The following is a 14,600-nucleotide window of genomic DNA, read 5'->3' as shown; positions in this document are numbered from 1 at the left end:
ACTTATGCAACTTAGTTTGGCTGGATATGAAATTCTGGGTTTAAAATTCTTTTCTTTAAGAATGTTGAATATTGGCCCCCACTCTCTTCTGGCTTGTAGAGTTTTTGCCGAGAGATCTGCTGTTAGTCTGATGGGCTTCCATTTGTGGGTAATCTGACCTTTCTCTCTGGCTGCCCTTAACATTTTTTTCCTTTGTTTCAACTTTGGTGAATCTGACAATCATGTGTCTTGGAGTTGCACTTCTCGAGGAGTATCTTTGTGGTGGTGTTTGTATTTCCTGAATTTGAATGTTGGCCTGCCTTACTAGGTTGGGGAAGTTCTCCTGTATGATATCCTCCAGAGTGTTTTCCAACTTGGTTCCATTTTCCCTGTGACTTTCAGGCACACCAATAAGACATAGATTTGGTCTTTTCACATAATCCCATATTTCTTGGAGGCTTTGTTCATTTCTTTTTACTTTTTTTTCTCTAAACTTCTCTTCTTGCTTCATTTCATTCATTTGGTCTTCTATCATTGATATTCTTTCTTCCAGTTGATTGAGTCAGTTACTGACGCTTGTGCATTTGTCACGTAGTTCTTGTGTCATGGTTTTCATCTCCGTCAGTTCATTTATGGACTTCTCTGCATTGATTATTCTAGTTATCTATTCTTCCATTCTTTTTTCAAGGTTTTTAGTTTCTTTGCGCTGGTTACGTAGTTCCTCCTTTAGCTCTGAGAAGTTTGATTGACTGAAGCCTTCTCTCAACTCGTCAAAGTCATTCTCCATCTAGCTTTCTTTCATGGCTGGCGATGAGCTGCGTTCCTTTGGAGGGGGAGAGGCGCTCTGATTTTTTGAATTTCCGGCTTTTCTGCACTGCTTTTTCCCCATCTTTGTGGTTTTATCTGCCATTGGTCTTTGATGATGGTGACGTACTGATGGGGTTTTGGTGTGGGTGTCCTTTGTGTTTGTTAGTTTTCCGTCTAACAGTCGGGACCCTCAGCTGTAGGTCTGTTGGAGTTTGCTTGAGGTCCACGCCAGACTCTGTTTGCCTGGGTATCAGCAGCGGAGGCTGCAGAAGATAGAATATTGCTGAACAGCGAGTGTTGCTGTCTAATTCTTGCTCTGGAAGCTTCGTCTCAGAGGTCTACCCAGCCATGTGAGGTGTGAGGTGTCAGTCTGCACCTAGTGGGGGATGTCTCCCAGTTAGGCTACTCAGGACTCAGGGACCTGCTTGAGCAGGCAATCTGTCCATTCTCAGATCTCAACCTCTGTGCTGGGAGAACCACTGCTCTCTTCAAAGCTGTCAGACACGGACATTTACATCTGCAGAAGTTTCTGCTGCTTTTTGTTTAGCTATGATCTGACCCCAGAGGTGGAGTCTACAGATGCAGGCAGGCCTCCTTGAGCTGAGGTGGGCTCACCCAATTTGAGCTTCCTGGCCACTTTGTTTACCTACTTAAACCTCAGCAATGTTGGGCTCCCCTCCCCAGCCTTGCTGCCACCTTGCAGTTAGATCTCAGACTGCTGTGCTAGCAATGAGGGAGGCTCCATGGGTGTGGGACCCTCTGGGCCAGGTGTGGGGTATAATCTCCTGCTGTGCCATTTGCTAAGACCCTTGGTAAATTACAGTATTAAGGTGGGAGTTATCCGATTTTCCAGGTGTTGTCTGTCTTCATTTCCCTTGGGTAGGAAAAGGAATTCCTTTCCCCCTTTTGCTTCCCATGTGAGGCGATGCCTTGCCCTGCTTCAGCTCTTGCTGGTTCAGCTGCACCCATGGACCAGCACCAACTGTCCGACACGCCCCAGTGAGATGAACCCAGTATCTCAGTTGAAAATGCAGAAATCACCCATCTTCTGTGTCGCTCACGCTGGGAGCTGGAGCCTGGAGCTGTTCCTATTTGGCCATCTTGGGCACTGCCTCCTTGAGTGAGTTTCTTAATCCTGAGTTCTAATTTGATTGCACTGTGTTCTGAAAGACTGTTTGTTGTGATTTCCATTCTTTTACTTTTGCTGAGGAGTGTTTTACTTCCAATTATGTGGTGAATTTTAGAATAAGTGTGATGTGGTGCTGAGAAGAATGTATCTTCTGTTGATTTGGGGTGGAGAGTTCTGTAGATGTCTATTAGGTCGCTTGGACCAGAGCTGAGTTCAAGTCCTGAATATCCTTGTTAATTTTCTGTCTCATTGATGTGTCTAATATTGACAGTGGGGTGTTAAAGTCTCCCACTATTATTGTGTGGGAGTCTAAGTCTCTTTGTAGTCTCTAAGAACTTGCTTTATGAATCTGGATGCTCCTGTAGTGGGTGCATATATATTTAGGATAGTTAGCTCTTCCTGTTGCATTGATCCCTTTACCATTGTATAATGAATGCCCTTCTTTGTCTCATTTGATCTTTGTTGCTCTAAACTCTGTTTTCTCATAGAGTAGGATTACAACCCCTGCTTTTTTTTCGCTTTCCATTTGCTTGGTAAATATTTCTTCATTTCTTTATTTTGAGCGTATGCGTGTCTTATGAATACAGCACACTGAGAGATTTTGATTCTTTATCCAATTTGCCAGTCTGTGTCTTTTAATTGGGGGCATTTAGACCATTTACATTTAAGGTTAATATTGTTATGTGTGAATTTTATACTGTCATTATGCTGCTAACTGGTTATTTTGCCCATTAGTTTCTTCATAGTGTCAATAGGCTTTATAATTTGGTGTGTTTTTGCAGTGGCTGATACTGATTATTCCTTTCCACATTTAGTGTTTCCTTTAGGAGCTCTTGTAAGGCAGGCCTGGTAGTGACAGAAATCTCTCAGTATTTGCTTGTCTGTAAAGGATTTTATTTCTCCTTCCTGTATGAAGCTTAGTTTGGCTGGGCATGAAATTCTGGATTGAAAATCCCCCCCGCTTTTTTTTTTTTTGGAGATGGCGTCTCGCTGTCACCTGGTTGGAGTGCAATGGCATGATCTCAGCTCACTGCAACCTTTGCCTCCTGGGTTCCAGCCATTCTCCTGCCTCAGCCTCCCAAGTACCTGGGATTACAGGTGCTCGCCACCACGCCTGGCTAATTTTTGTATTTTTAGTAGCGATGGGGTTTTACCATGTTGGCCAGGCTGTTCTTGAACTCCTGACCTCATGATCTGCCCACCTCATCCTCCTAAAGTGCTGGAATTACAGGTGTGAGCCACCATGCCTGGCAAAAATTCTTTTCTTTAAGAATATTTTATATTGGTCCCTACTTTCTTCTGGCTTGTAGGGTTTCTGCAGAGAGATTCACTGTTAGCCTGATGGGCTTCCTTTTGTGGGTAACCCAACGTTTCTCTCTGTCTGCCTGTAACATTTTTTCTGTTATTTCAACCTTGGTGAATCTGACAATTACGTGTCTTGCAGTTGCTCTTCTTGAGGAGTAACATTTTAGTGTTTTCCGTATTTCCTGAATTTAAACATTGGCCTGTCTTGCTAGGTTGGGCAAGTTCTCCTGGATAATATCCTGAAGAGTGTTTTCCAACTTGGTTCCATTCTCCCTGTCACTTTCAGGTACACCAATCAAACATAGATTTGGTCTTTTCACATAGTCCCATATTTCTTTGAGGCTTTATTCATTCCTTTTCATTCTTTTTTCTCTAATATTATCTTCATGCTTTATTTCATTAAGTAGATCTTGAATCTCTGATACCCTTTCTTCCACTTGATTGATTTGGCTGTTGATACTTGTGTATGCTTCACGAAGTTCTTGTGCTCTGTTTTTCAGCTCCATAAGGTCATTTATTTTCTTCTCTAAACTGGTTATTCTAGTTAGCAATTCGTGTAACCTTTTATCAAAGTTCTTAGCTTCCTTGCATTGGGTTAGAACATGTTCCTTTAGCTCGGAGGAGTTTGTTATTACCCACGTACTGAAGCCTACTTCTGTCAGTTCGTCAAACTCATTCTCCATCCAGTTTTGTTTTCTTTCTGACAAGGAGTTGTTATCCTTTGTAGGAAGAGGTGTTCTGGTTTTTGGAATTTTCAGCCTTTTCGTGCTGATTTCTTCTGATCTTCGTGGATTTATCTACCTTTGGTTTTTGATGTTGGTGACCTTCAGATGTGGTTTCTGTGTGCACATCATTTTTGTTGATGTTAATGCTATTTGTTTCTGTTTTTTAGTTTTCCTTCTTACAGTTAGGCCCCTCTACTGCAGATCTGCTGGAGTTTGCTGGAGGTCTACTCCAGACCCAGTTTCCCTGGGTATGACCAGCAGAGGCTGCAGATCAGCAAAGATTGCTGCCTATTCCTTGCTCTGGAAGCTTTGTCCCAGAGGGGCACCCTCCAGATGCCAGCTGGAGCTCTCCTGTATAAGGTGTCTATTGGCCCCTGCTTTGAAGTGTTTCCCCATCAGGAGACACAGGTGTCAGCGACTCATTTGAGGAGGTGGTCTAGTCTGACCCTTAGTGGAGTTCAAACACTGTGCTGGGAGATCTGCTGCTCTCTTCAGAGCCAGCAGGCAGGGATGTTTAAATCCTGAAGCTGTGCCCACAGTTGCCCCTTCCCCAAGGTGCTCTGTCCCAGGGAGATGGGAGTTTTATTTATAAGCCCCTGACTGGGGTTGCTGCCTTTTTTTCAGAGATACCCTCCCCAGAATGTAGGAATATAGAGAGGCAGTCTGGCTACAGTGGCTTTGCTGAAGTGTGGAGAACTCTGCCCAGTTGGAACTTCCCCTCAGCTCTGTTTACACTGTGAGGGGAAAACCGCATACTGAAGCCTCAGCAATGGCGGACATCCCTCCCCCCACCAAGCTTGAGTGTCCCAGTTCGACTTCAGACTGCTGTGCTGGTAGCAAGAATTTCAAGCCAGTGGATCTTAGTTTGCTGGGCTCCGTAGGGGTGGGATCTGTTGAGCTAGACCACTTGGCTCCCTGACTTCAGCCTGCTTTCCAAGGGAGTGAATGGTTCTGTCTTGCTGGCATTACACCTGCCACTGGGGTATGAAAAAATACTCCTGCAGCTAGCTCGGTGTCTGCCTACACAGCCACCCAGTTTTGTGCTTGAAACCCAGGACCCTGGTGGCATAGGCACCGGAGGGAAATCTCCTGGTCTGCAGGTTGCAAAGACCGTGGGAAAAGTGTAGAATCTGGGCCAGAATGCACCATTCCTCACAGGAGACTCTCTCATGGCTTCCCTTGGCTATGGGAGGGAGTTTCCTGACCTCTTGTACTTCCCGGGTGAGGCAATGCCCCATACTGCTTCGACTCACCCTATGTGGGCTGCACCCACTGTGTAACCAGTCCCAATGAGATGAGCCATGTACCTCAGTTGGAAATGCAGATATCACCCACCTTCCGCGTTGATCTCGCTGGGTGCTGCAGACCGGAGCTGCTCCTATTCGGCTATCTTGCCAGCCTCCCTTGAAAAGAGCTACGTTTTTATAGTCATGTGTCACTTAGTGACAGGGATATGTTCTGAGAGATGCTTCAAGGTGATTTTGTTGCTGTGCAAACATCATGGACTGTATTTAAACATAAATGATATAATCTACTACACACCTAGGCTATATGGTATAGTCTATTGCTCTCAGCAACAAACATGTGCAGCATGTTACTGTACTAAATATTGTTGGCAGTTGTATCACAGTGGTATTTGTATAGTTAAATATATCTAAACATGGAAGAGGTAAGGTAAAATTACTGTATGGTATTATAATCTTATGGGACCACCCTCATTTTTGTGGTCTGTTGTCAACCAAAACCTCTTTATGCCGCATGCTTCATATGACTGTACTTGCTTTATGTATTTTGTTTTTTTTTGTGCTGTGGCTTCATGAATGACCTGCCTGTATATTTACTTTTAGGTCCATTGAGTGACATATATTAGTTTTCAGGATAACATAAAATTATTTTCATTTTATTTGGCCTCACTTTTCTCAACTGTAAATTTAGGGTTGTATCATATCACCAAAAGTTCTTCTGTCACTAAAATTCTGTATTGTGATTATGGATAAATGAGTCTTTTGGGATTCAGAATCACCTCAGAAGAAAATACTGTAGAGAAATCAAGTATATTTAATCATAAAACTCATATGTAATCCTTTTAGAGAATATTTTGGTGATTTTAGATCATACTAGTAATGCAAAGTTGGACAAACAGAAAACAGCTGCCCAAAGATGAAAACTCAGCCTAGAATAGCTGATATTTCTAATCAGGGGTATAAATGAAATATGAGAAATATGAAATTTTCTTTCATAAAAATGAATTCATATTGCTTACTATATATTTGGAATAATTTAGAATAGCAATCTCAAATGCTCTGCTGAAGGGAAATTAAAAGATTAACACAACACATTTTATTAATATATTGTTCATGTAATTGCATATGTTAACATGTAATCTAGGTAAGTTTTATTAGAAATCGTGTGATGGAATAAATATTAGGTAACTTTTTAGGGCTAGAGGAAATAATGTATATTCACTTGGCTGAATAGAATGTGGAGCATGGGTGGGGAAGTTTTTTAAAAAGTGCCTTTTATGAAGTTTAAAGTTCTTAGAATATGCATATAAGTTTTGCTCTATTATGCTTGTTACGTAAAGAACATCCTGTTTAATACATGCAAACAAATTCCATAGACAGATGTTCCCTGGTGACAGAAATGAAACACCTACAGAAGTTGTTTGTAGCAGGGCTGCATTGACATAATAGCCCTCTTTGAGTGGAGCCTGAAGCAGGAAGATAGCTAAACTGACTGAACCTTGTGGTTTCACTCTTTAGACCTGCTTGGACAAACAAGGAGGTCAGTGTGAAAAGTCTATTTGCAGATTAGTCTCAGAAGAAATTCTCAGAAGTGATTTTTTTTTAAAGCCAAGGAAAATAGAACTCCTGTTTTTGGTGCATATGTCACAGCTGAGCCTTTCTGTTTGAAGAGCTTCATTTAATAATTTTTGCCTTTTGGAGTGTAGGCGCTAGACTATATCCTAGACACTGTAGCATTGATAAATGTTAACATACAGAGGCTGCGTATATTCTTTGCACCAAATACTTTCCTTCCTCGCACTGTTCTGTCACAAATCTTTTTCATGGGGTGAGGAAGTGTTTTATGGGAGGCCAAGCTACTTTTTAAAGGATCATGTGAAAACGTGAATTGAAATTTATTATTATTATTATTGTTATTTGTGTAGTAAGTCCTAACTTAATGGAAATTTTTGTGTTCTGGAACTGTAAGCAGGTTTTGAGTTCATTGTAAGTAGACCAGATTTTGATTTAGAAAAAAATATTTGGAAAAAGTTAGAGAAATTGTGATTGAGATAATTGATTCTAGGCAATAGCTGATGATGTTAAAATTCTGTGCAATTAGATAGAATGTATGTTAAAATATTACTCAACTGTTTAACCATCGGTGAATGAAGGGATCCCAGAAGATCTGTTTAGTCTTAAGTAATTACAGAAGACAACTTGTGTGTTGTAAAGTGATTTTTCCCCTTAATAAGTTTGGTAAAGAACTATTAGGGATAGGAGACTTACATCGTGCTACCACTGGAATTATTGTAATTAATTTTTAAATGGGAATTTTATCTAATAAATCCCAGGGAAGAAAGTTTTATTTTGAAGCATGTCTTTCCTATCATACTCATTATTTGCTTTTTGGAAAATTATTTTAGACGTGTTTGATTTCATATTTCTGATGCATATTTTAGTGAATCAAAACTGACATACATTGCCATTTTAGTTGGCATTTACTTTACTAAATTATTGGTACATTTACTAAGTTTACATGTTATTGTCTTTTTTAAATTTAATTTAATTTAATTTAATTTTATTATTATACTTTAAGTTCTAGGGTACATGTGCATAACATGCAGGTTTGTTACATATGTATACTTGTGCCATGTTGGTGTGCTGCACCCATCAACTCATCATTTACATCAGGTATAACTTCCAATGCATTCCCCCCCACTCCCCACTCCCCATAATAGGCCCCGGTGTGTGATGTTCCCCTTCCTGAGTCCAAGTGATCTCATTGTTCAGTTCCCACCTATGAGTGAGAACATGCGGTATTTGGTTTTCTGTTGTTGCAATAGTTTGCTGAGAATGATGGTTTCCAGCTGCATCCATGTCCCTACAAAGGAAACAAACTCATCCTTTTTTATGGCTGCATAGTATTCCATGGTGTATATGTGCCGCATTTTCTTAATCCAGTCTGTCACTGATGGACATTTGGGTTGGTTCCAAGTCTTTGCTATTGTGAATAGTGCTGCAGTGAACATACGTGTGCATGTGTCTTTATAGCAGCATGATTTATAATCCTTTGGGTATAACCCAGTAATGGGATGGCTGGGTCATATGGTACTTCTAGTTCTAGATCCTTGAGGAATCGCCATACTGTTTTCCATAATGGTTGAACTAGTTTACAATCCCACCAACAGTGTAAAAGTGTTCCTATTTCTCCACATCCTCTCCAGCACCTGTTGTTTCCTGACTTTTTAATGATTGCCATTTTAACTGATGTGAGATGGTATCTCATTGTGGTTTTGATTTGCATTTCTCTGATGGCCAGTGATGATGAGCATTTTTTCATGTGTCTGTTGGCTGTATGAATGTCTTCTTTTGAGAAATGTCTGTTCATATCCCTTGCCCACTTTTTGAACATGTTACTGTCTTAAAACGACAGCAGGCTTAGCTTGAGCATCATAGCTGTTGCATGCCCTAGGGCTCTTTCCTTTGTAGTAGGATGAATATGGTAATGACAGTGCAAGAGACATTCCAAAGACATGTATCTCATTGCTAACTCTCTGTTAGCCCTCTGAGCTTGCCCTTTAGTTAGAATTGTAAGTTGCTCTAGGGTACTTCTTATGCTTCTCTTGCTGTGCATAGTGCCCTCTCTTAATTTTAACAGCAGAGTAATATTCAGCAAACGTCTGCGAGCATCAATATCCTCATCTGTGAAATTGTATTAATAACACATATCACAAGGTAGCTGGTCAGATCCAAATCAGAAATATTTAGAAAGATTTTTAATAAGTAAACAAGTGTTTAGTAAAAAGCTTTTTAAAAACATCATTCAAATGTTATCTTAGTTCACTTTAATTAGCAAGTTGAATCAAACTGACAGTCTCTTTGGCATTTGGTGGTGTTCTAGATAGCCAGTAGTTACTATTCCATTAAGTTCATCTGAGACTGCAGAGAAAAACTGTACATTTTAATATGTTTTATTGAAAAACATTTTTGTAGTCTTTTAATTTTTTTTTTTTTTAAATTTTGCACAGATTGAGATCTGAGAAAGCGACTGACATATACTTTTAGATGTCTGATTTCCTAGAGGCAAATACTTTGGACAGAGTTTTCCTGTCCAAGTGTTAGCTCTGAGGTTCTTACCATTATAATGACAACAAAGAAAAAAGAGGTGGTAACCCCAAAAAGAACAGGGAGCAATGTTGCCTACCTACATACATAAAGCTGTCAGTAATTTGATCAACTCAACCAAAGAGATAGAAAAATTTGAAGTCAGATCCACTAAATCTCTTACTCTTCCTTTAGAAGGCATAAAGTATATTTCACCCACGTAGTGTTTACCCAAGGAGGATTTTCCAAATATTTAACAACCTATGTGGCATACGCACCAAGGATTCAGGACTGGAACAGCATACTGGGCCTGCCCTTTCCTCCTGGGGTTTAGCTCTTTCGTTGTGTAGTTGTGGGGAATGTAGGGCAGGTGACTTATTCAGGGATTCTGGGAGAGGAGACTGGGAACCTCGTGTGGGAAAGGGGTAGTTGGGCCCTCTATTAAACAGCAGCTGATGGCCAAGTAGGGCGGAAACCCATGTGTGACTATTGAATATCAACCTCGCGTTTACCCAAATGTGTCTACCCAAAACTGGATTCATAATACTGGCTTTCAGTTTTGTCTTACGGAAACTTGTTCTTCCTTTTGTTTACTTTAATCAGTTGTAGGAGATAGTTGAAGGAATAACTTAATATAACATTTAATTCCTAACATTGGCAGTTGAAGGTATAACTTAGATGTAACATTAAATTTCTAACATTTTTAGGAAGGTATACAGAAAGTAAAAATATAGGTTCTGGGAAAATTACTGAAAGCAACCCTATTTGGAATCCTTTCATAAAGTGATCATTTTAATTTATCTTGGGCATAATATTTGATTTTTAATAAAATGTTTGTTGTAAAATCAGTATTTTAGAACCTGGCTAGGCACAGTGGCTAATGCCTGTAATCCGAGCACTTTGGCAGTTTGAGGTGGGTGGGATCACCTGAGGTCAGGAGTTCAAGACCAGCCTGACCAATATGGTGAAATGCTGTTTTTACTAAAAATATCAAAATTAACCAGGCTTGGTGGCATACACCTGTAATCCTAGGTACTCGGGAGGCTGAGGCAAGAGAATCGCTTGGACCTGGGAGGCGGAGGCTGCAGTGAGCTAAGATTGCATCACTGCACTCCAGCCTGGGCAACAGAGCGAGATTCGGTGATTCAGTTTCAAAAAAAAAAAAAAGACAGTATAGAACCTTAAATAGTATATAGTTTCTGAAGGACTAATTCATATGTAATTATGGAAATGGGAAGATAACCTTAAATTATTTCAACCAGACTGGTCTAACTCATCTGTAGTCAGTCAGTCACTCAGCTAGTAAATGCCTGAGGCAAAACCTTGGATTTCTGTTTCCTGTTATTTCTACTGTACCCTATCTGTGTTCAGAAGTGATGGTCTGTTTTATAATCTGTTTGCTTCAAATCACGTTGGCAACCATTGTGATATATAGCCTTTGAGATACGTAGCATGGACGTTATTGTTTCTGTTTGAAATTTGAGGAAACTGAGTCTCAGAATTTCCTGGTTCTAGATCTTATTTCACTCTTCATGCTGGTGGATGTCAAAGATGCACCTTATCACCTTTCCTGTGTAGCTAGCCAAAGGTATCTCTCCATGCTTCTCTTGGTTGCATAAAATTACGGTGAGAGTTAATAGATGGTGCAGGTTCATGGACGATTTCTCAAAATGCATTTTGTGAAAAGATCACCAGAGAGAGAAAACTTGATACTTGTGTTTTCACTAAGACATAACCTTTTTTTTTTTTTTTTAATTGAATAAGAAACTGAAATCTAGAGGAGCAAGCTCACTATTCAGGAAGATTTACTCATCAAACTGAGGGTAGGAATAGTAAAACTAATCGAATCCTTTCCCCCATATCTACGCTTAGTTAAAGCTTATTTATTCAGCTTTAGCTGCTCAGTTTCTAGACCAATGCCCCCACTTCCCTGTAAGCTTCTCTGGAGAAAGCAATATATCTTATTATATTCTACCCACAATGGTCAGTCTGACTCTAGAACAACAAAATGGAAAATCTGAATCTAGAAGTTACATTTTTCCGGAGAATCTTTATTTTGGGCTGTATAGCATGTGTTGTCTGGAAAATTGTCACTGAGTTCTTTTAGTATAATTAAGACAGTCTGCTTTATTACAAAATACATACAAAAGTGTGTAAAACAATCTTATATTGTGTATCATTACAAGTAATTATAAAATAAACACCCGTGTAAACCACCTCCTACATTAAGAAGTAGAATATTGTCTTCACCTCAGAAGTCTCTAATTCTTGGAGGTAACTACTGTTCCTAATTTTAACAGTAATCATTCTGTTACCTTTAAAATAATATTATTTAATGCATTCCTAAATAGTAGTAGTACACCTTACTCTTTAATTTTTAATTTTTTTATTTTGAGACGGAGTCTTGCTCTGTCGCCTGGGTTGGAGTGCAGTGGCGAGATCTCGGCTCACTGCAAGCTCTGCCTCCTGGGTTCACGCCATCTCCTGCCTCAGCACCCCCAGTAGCTGGAACTATAGGCACCTGCCACCATGCCTGGCTAATTTGTCTGTGTGTGTGTGTGTTTTTTTTTTTTTTTTAGTAGAGACAGGGTTTCGCCAGGTTAGATGGTCTCGATCAGACCTCGTGATACACCCGCCTCGGCCTCCCAAAGTGCTGGGATTACAGGCGTGAGCCACGTGCCTGGCCTAATTTTTTATTTGTAAATATATGTTCAAGTCCTTTGTCTAGTTTTCATTCTAGTGGGCTATCTTTTCTTATCAGTTTGTACAATTTCTATATGGAATTTGACTGGAAACTTAGTTGCTTCTGTGGGTCACAGTGTCCTGTCTCATTCTGCACCATGTCTTTTCAATCTTCATTGTGTTTTTTGTTGAGCAGAAGTTTTTTTCAATTTAGCCAAATTTATCAGTTATTTCCTTGATGGTTAGTGCTTTTTGTGTGTCATTTTAGAAATCTTTCCTACCTCAAGGTCATGAAGATTTTCTCCTGTATCCTAAAAGCTTTATATTTTGCTTGTGTTCACATTAAGTCCTAAAAACTTACCTGAAGTTGATTTTTTTTGTGTGTGTCAGAGAAGGATCCAATTCCAGGTTTTTTTTCCATATGGACATCTAGTTGTCTCAACATTGTCATTGAGAAGTCTGTCCTTTCTCTACTTCTATGAAGTATGCCAGTTTTGTCTTAAATCAATGATTCATATATGTATGGGTCTGTTTCTAGGTTTTTCTGGTCTGTCCCATTTGTCTTTTGTTTTTGTGATGCTATATGCCAATGCTGCACTATCTTAATTGCTATTTATTTATAATAAATCTTCATATCTCATAAAATTCTTACACTTTGTTCTTCAAAATTGCCTTGTTTTTTATTCTTGGCCTTTTGCGTTTGCATATAAATTTTACATCAGTCAATTTCCACAGAAACTTTTTTGTGAATTTAGACTGGGATAACATTGAGTCCATAGTAATTTGGAGAAAACTGTCATCTTTATATTTACTCTTCAATCCATATAAATAGTATATATTTCATTTATCCAGGTCTTTATAAATGTCTCAATAACATTTTATGAAGTTATCTTTAGAGATTTTTGTATGTCCTTTGCTAGAGGTAGTCCCATTTAGCAAGATTTCTGGTATACAAGATTAAAATAAAAATTAGTTATGTCTGTGTAATATCAATAAACATAATGACATTTTAAAAATACAGCATTAATTTAAAAAATATTCTAAGCAATACAATAGCATTTATTCTAAATATATTTAAAATTAAGGTGTAAATTTCTCACACATCATATTTTGTCCTTTGTTTCTTTTTTGATACTACAACCTCTGCCTCCCAGGTTCAGGTGATTCTCCTGCCTCAGCCTCCCAAGTAGCTGGAATTACAGCCAGCTAATTTTTGCATTTTTTGCAGACAGAGGGTTTCACCATGTTGGTCCGGCAGATGTCGAACTCCTGACTTCAATTGGTCCGCCAGCCTCAGCCTCCCAAAGTGCTGGTATTATAGGCATGAGCCACCACACCCGGCCGTATTTTGTCCTTTGAACTCTAAAAGTTTATGGTATATGAGTCTACAAATACAGTAGTGCCCAATTTGTACATTTGTATCAATTATTCAGAATTATGGAATATTCTAGTTTGAGAAGAGATACTTGATTTTATAGTGTTAATAGCAAGAAAAAATACCTTATTTTCTTGCCTATATTTTTGTTTAATCTTTTTAACAACCTTAAAAGTAGAGCATTATGATTCCTGTTTTATAGCAGATGAGACCTAAATGCAGGGATGTTAATTAATTTGCACAATGTCACACGGCTAGAAGGTTGTGAGTACCATGATCTGAACTAGGCTGTGTTTAACACCAACATCCATGATGTTTTCACTCTGATTTTTGCCATGTATCAATAACTCCTGAGCTCAGTGCAGTATTTCAGCATGGGGATGGTAATTGATTACGATAATGAGAAATCTGAAGCATCAAAAGACTAATGTTCACTTTATTCTGTTTTATTAGGTGTAAAAGGGTACTACATTTTTCAGATTTCTATTCAGAACATTAAAATCAAAGTTTAAGCCTGCTGAGCTTCAATTAATGATTCAAATTAATTAAAAATATTTTTCCTATAGTAAAGAGAACATATAATGCTTGAATATAGTATTCATTAATGCTATGTATTTGTTAAAATAGAAAAACATTTTATATTTAAATATTCCGCATTTTACATAGAGCTCAATTTTTTAGCATAGAAAAAAATGTGAAATTTTAGCTTATATTTATATATCTTTTCTCCTTCTGTCAGTGACTGCCACCTTGCCAAATCTGTGGGAGTTTTATGATCTGTTATCCTCTGAGATCTGTGGATTCGTTTAACATTTTGCTGTGATTTTATTGGTTTTGGAATCAAGAACCAAAATCTGAATATAGTTCACTATTCATATAACAAGATTTAAGGATGTTTAGTTTTTAAAAGTTCTTTTGGTCCATATTAGATTTATTTCTGTTTGACTAATGAGTAGATGGAGGAAAAAAAAAAATCAAACACTGCATATGGTTTCTGGAGGTATGTTTTAATAACAAAATCAAGTCCAGTCAATGAAAGCTTTCAGAAAATGGTTTTATAAAAAAACCTTGCGTTCTTTTGAGATCAAGAGCAGTTTTATCCCAAACCTTAATGTCTGTCATATGATTTTCTTCTTATTATTTTCTGTTCTCCATTTTTGCTTATTTGTTGAAAACATTTCTTAGCTATGTGGAGCCTTGCCTCAATGTTGTCTCTTATTTAGGTAGAGGCCAATAAGATTACAGCTGGAAAAGCTTCGATTGTCTAT

At 38.7% G+C, this 14,600-nt stretch overlaps 1 protein-coding gene across 19 annotated transcripts in view; it reads left to right on the top strand.

Moving 5' to 3' along the window:
- PPP1R9A (protein phosphatase 1 regulatory subunit 9A) overlaps nt 1-14,600 on the top strand; it is a 384,913-nt gene that overhangs the window by 120,379 nt on the left and 249,934 nt on the right. The gene's annotated exons all lie outside the window — the stretch shown is intronic.

This window comes from Macaca mulatta, chromosome 3 (assembly GCF_049350105.2).
Source record: "Macaca mulatta isolate MMU2019108-1 chromosome 3, T2T-MMU8v2.0, whole genome shotgun sequence".
NCBI lineage: Eukaryota > Metazoa > Chordata > Mammalia > Primates > Cercopithecidae > Macaca > Macaca mulatta.
The sequence above is the reverse complement of the archived record's forward strand: the minus strand, read 5'-3'. Positions and strand labels throughout refer to the sequence as shown.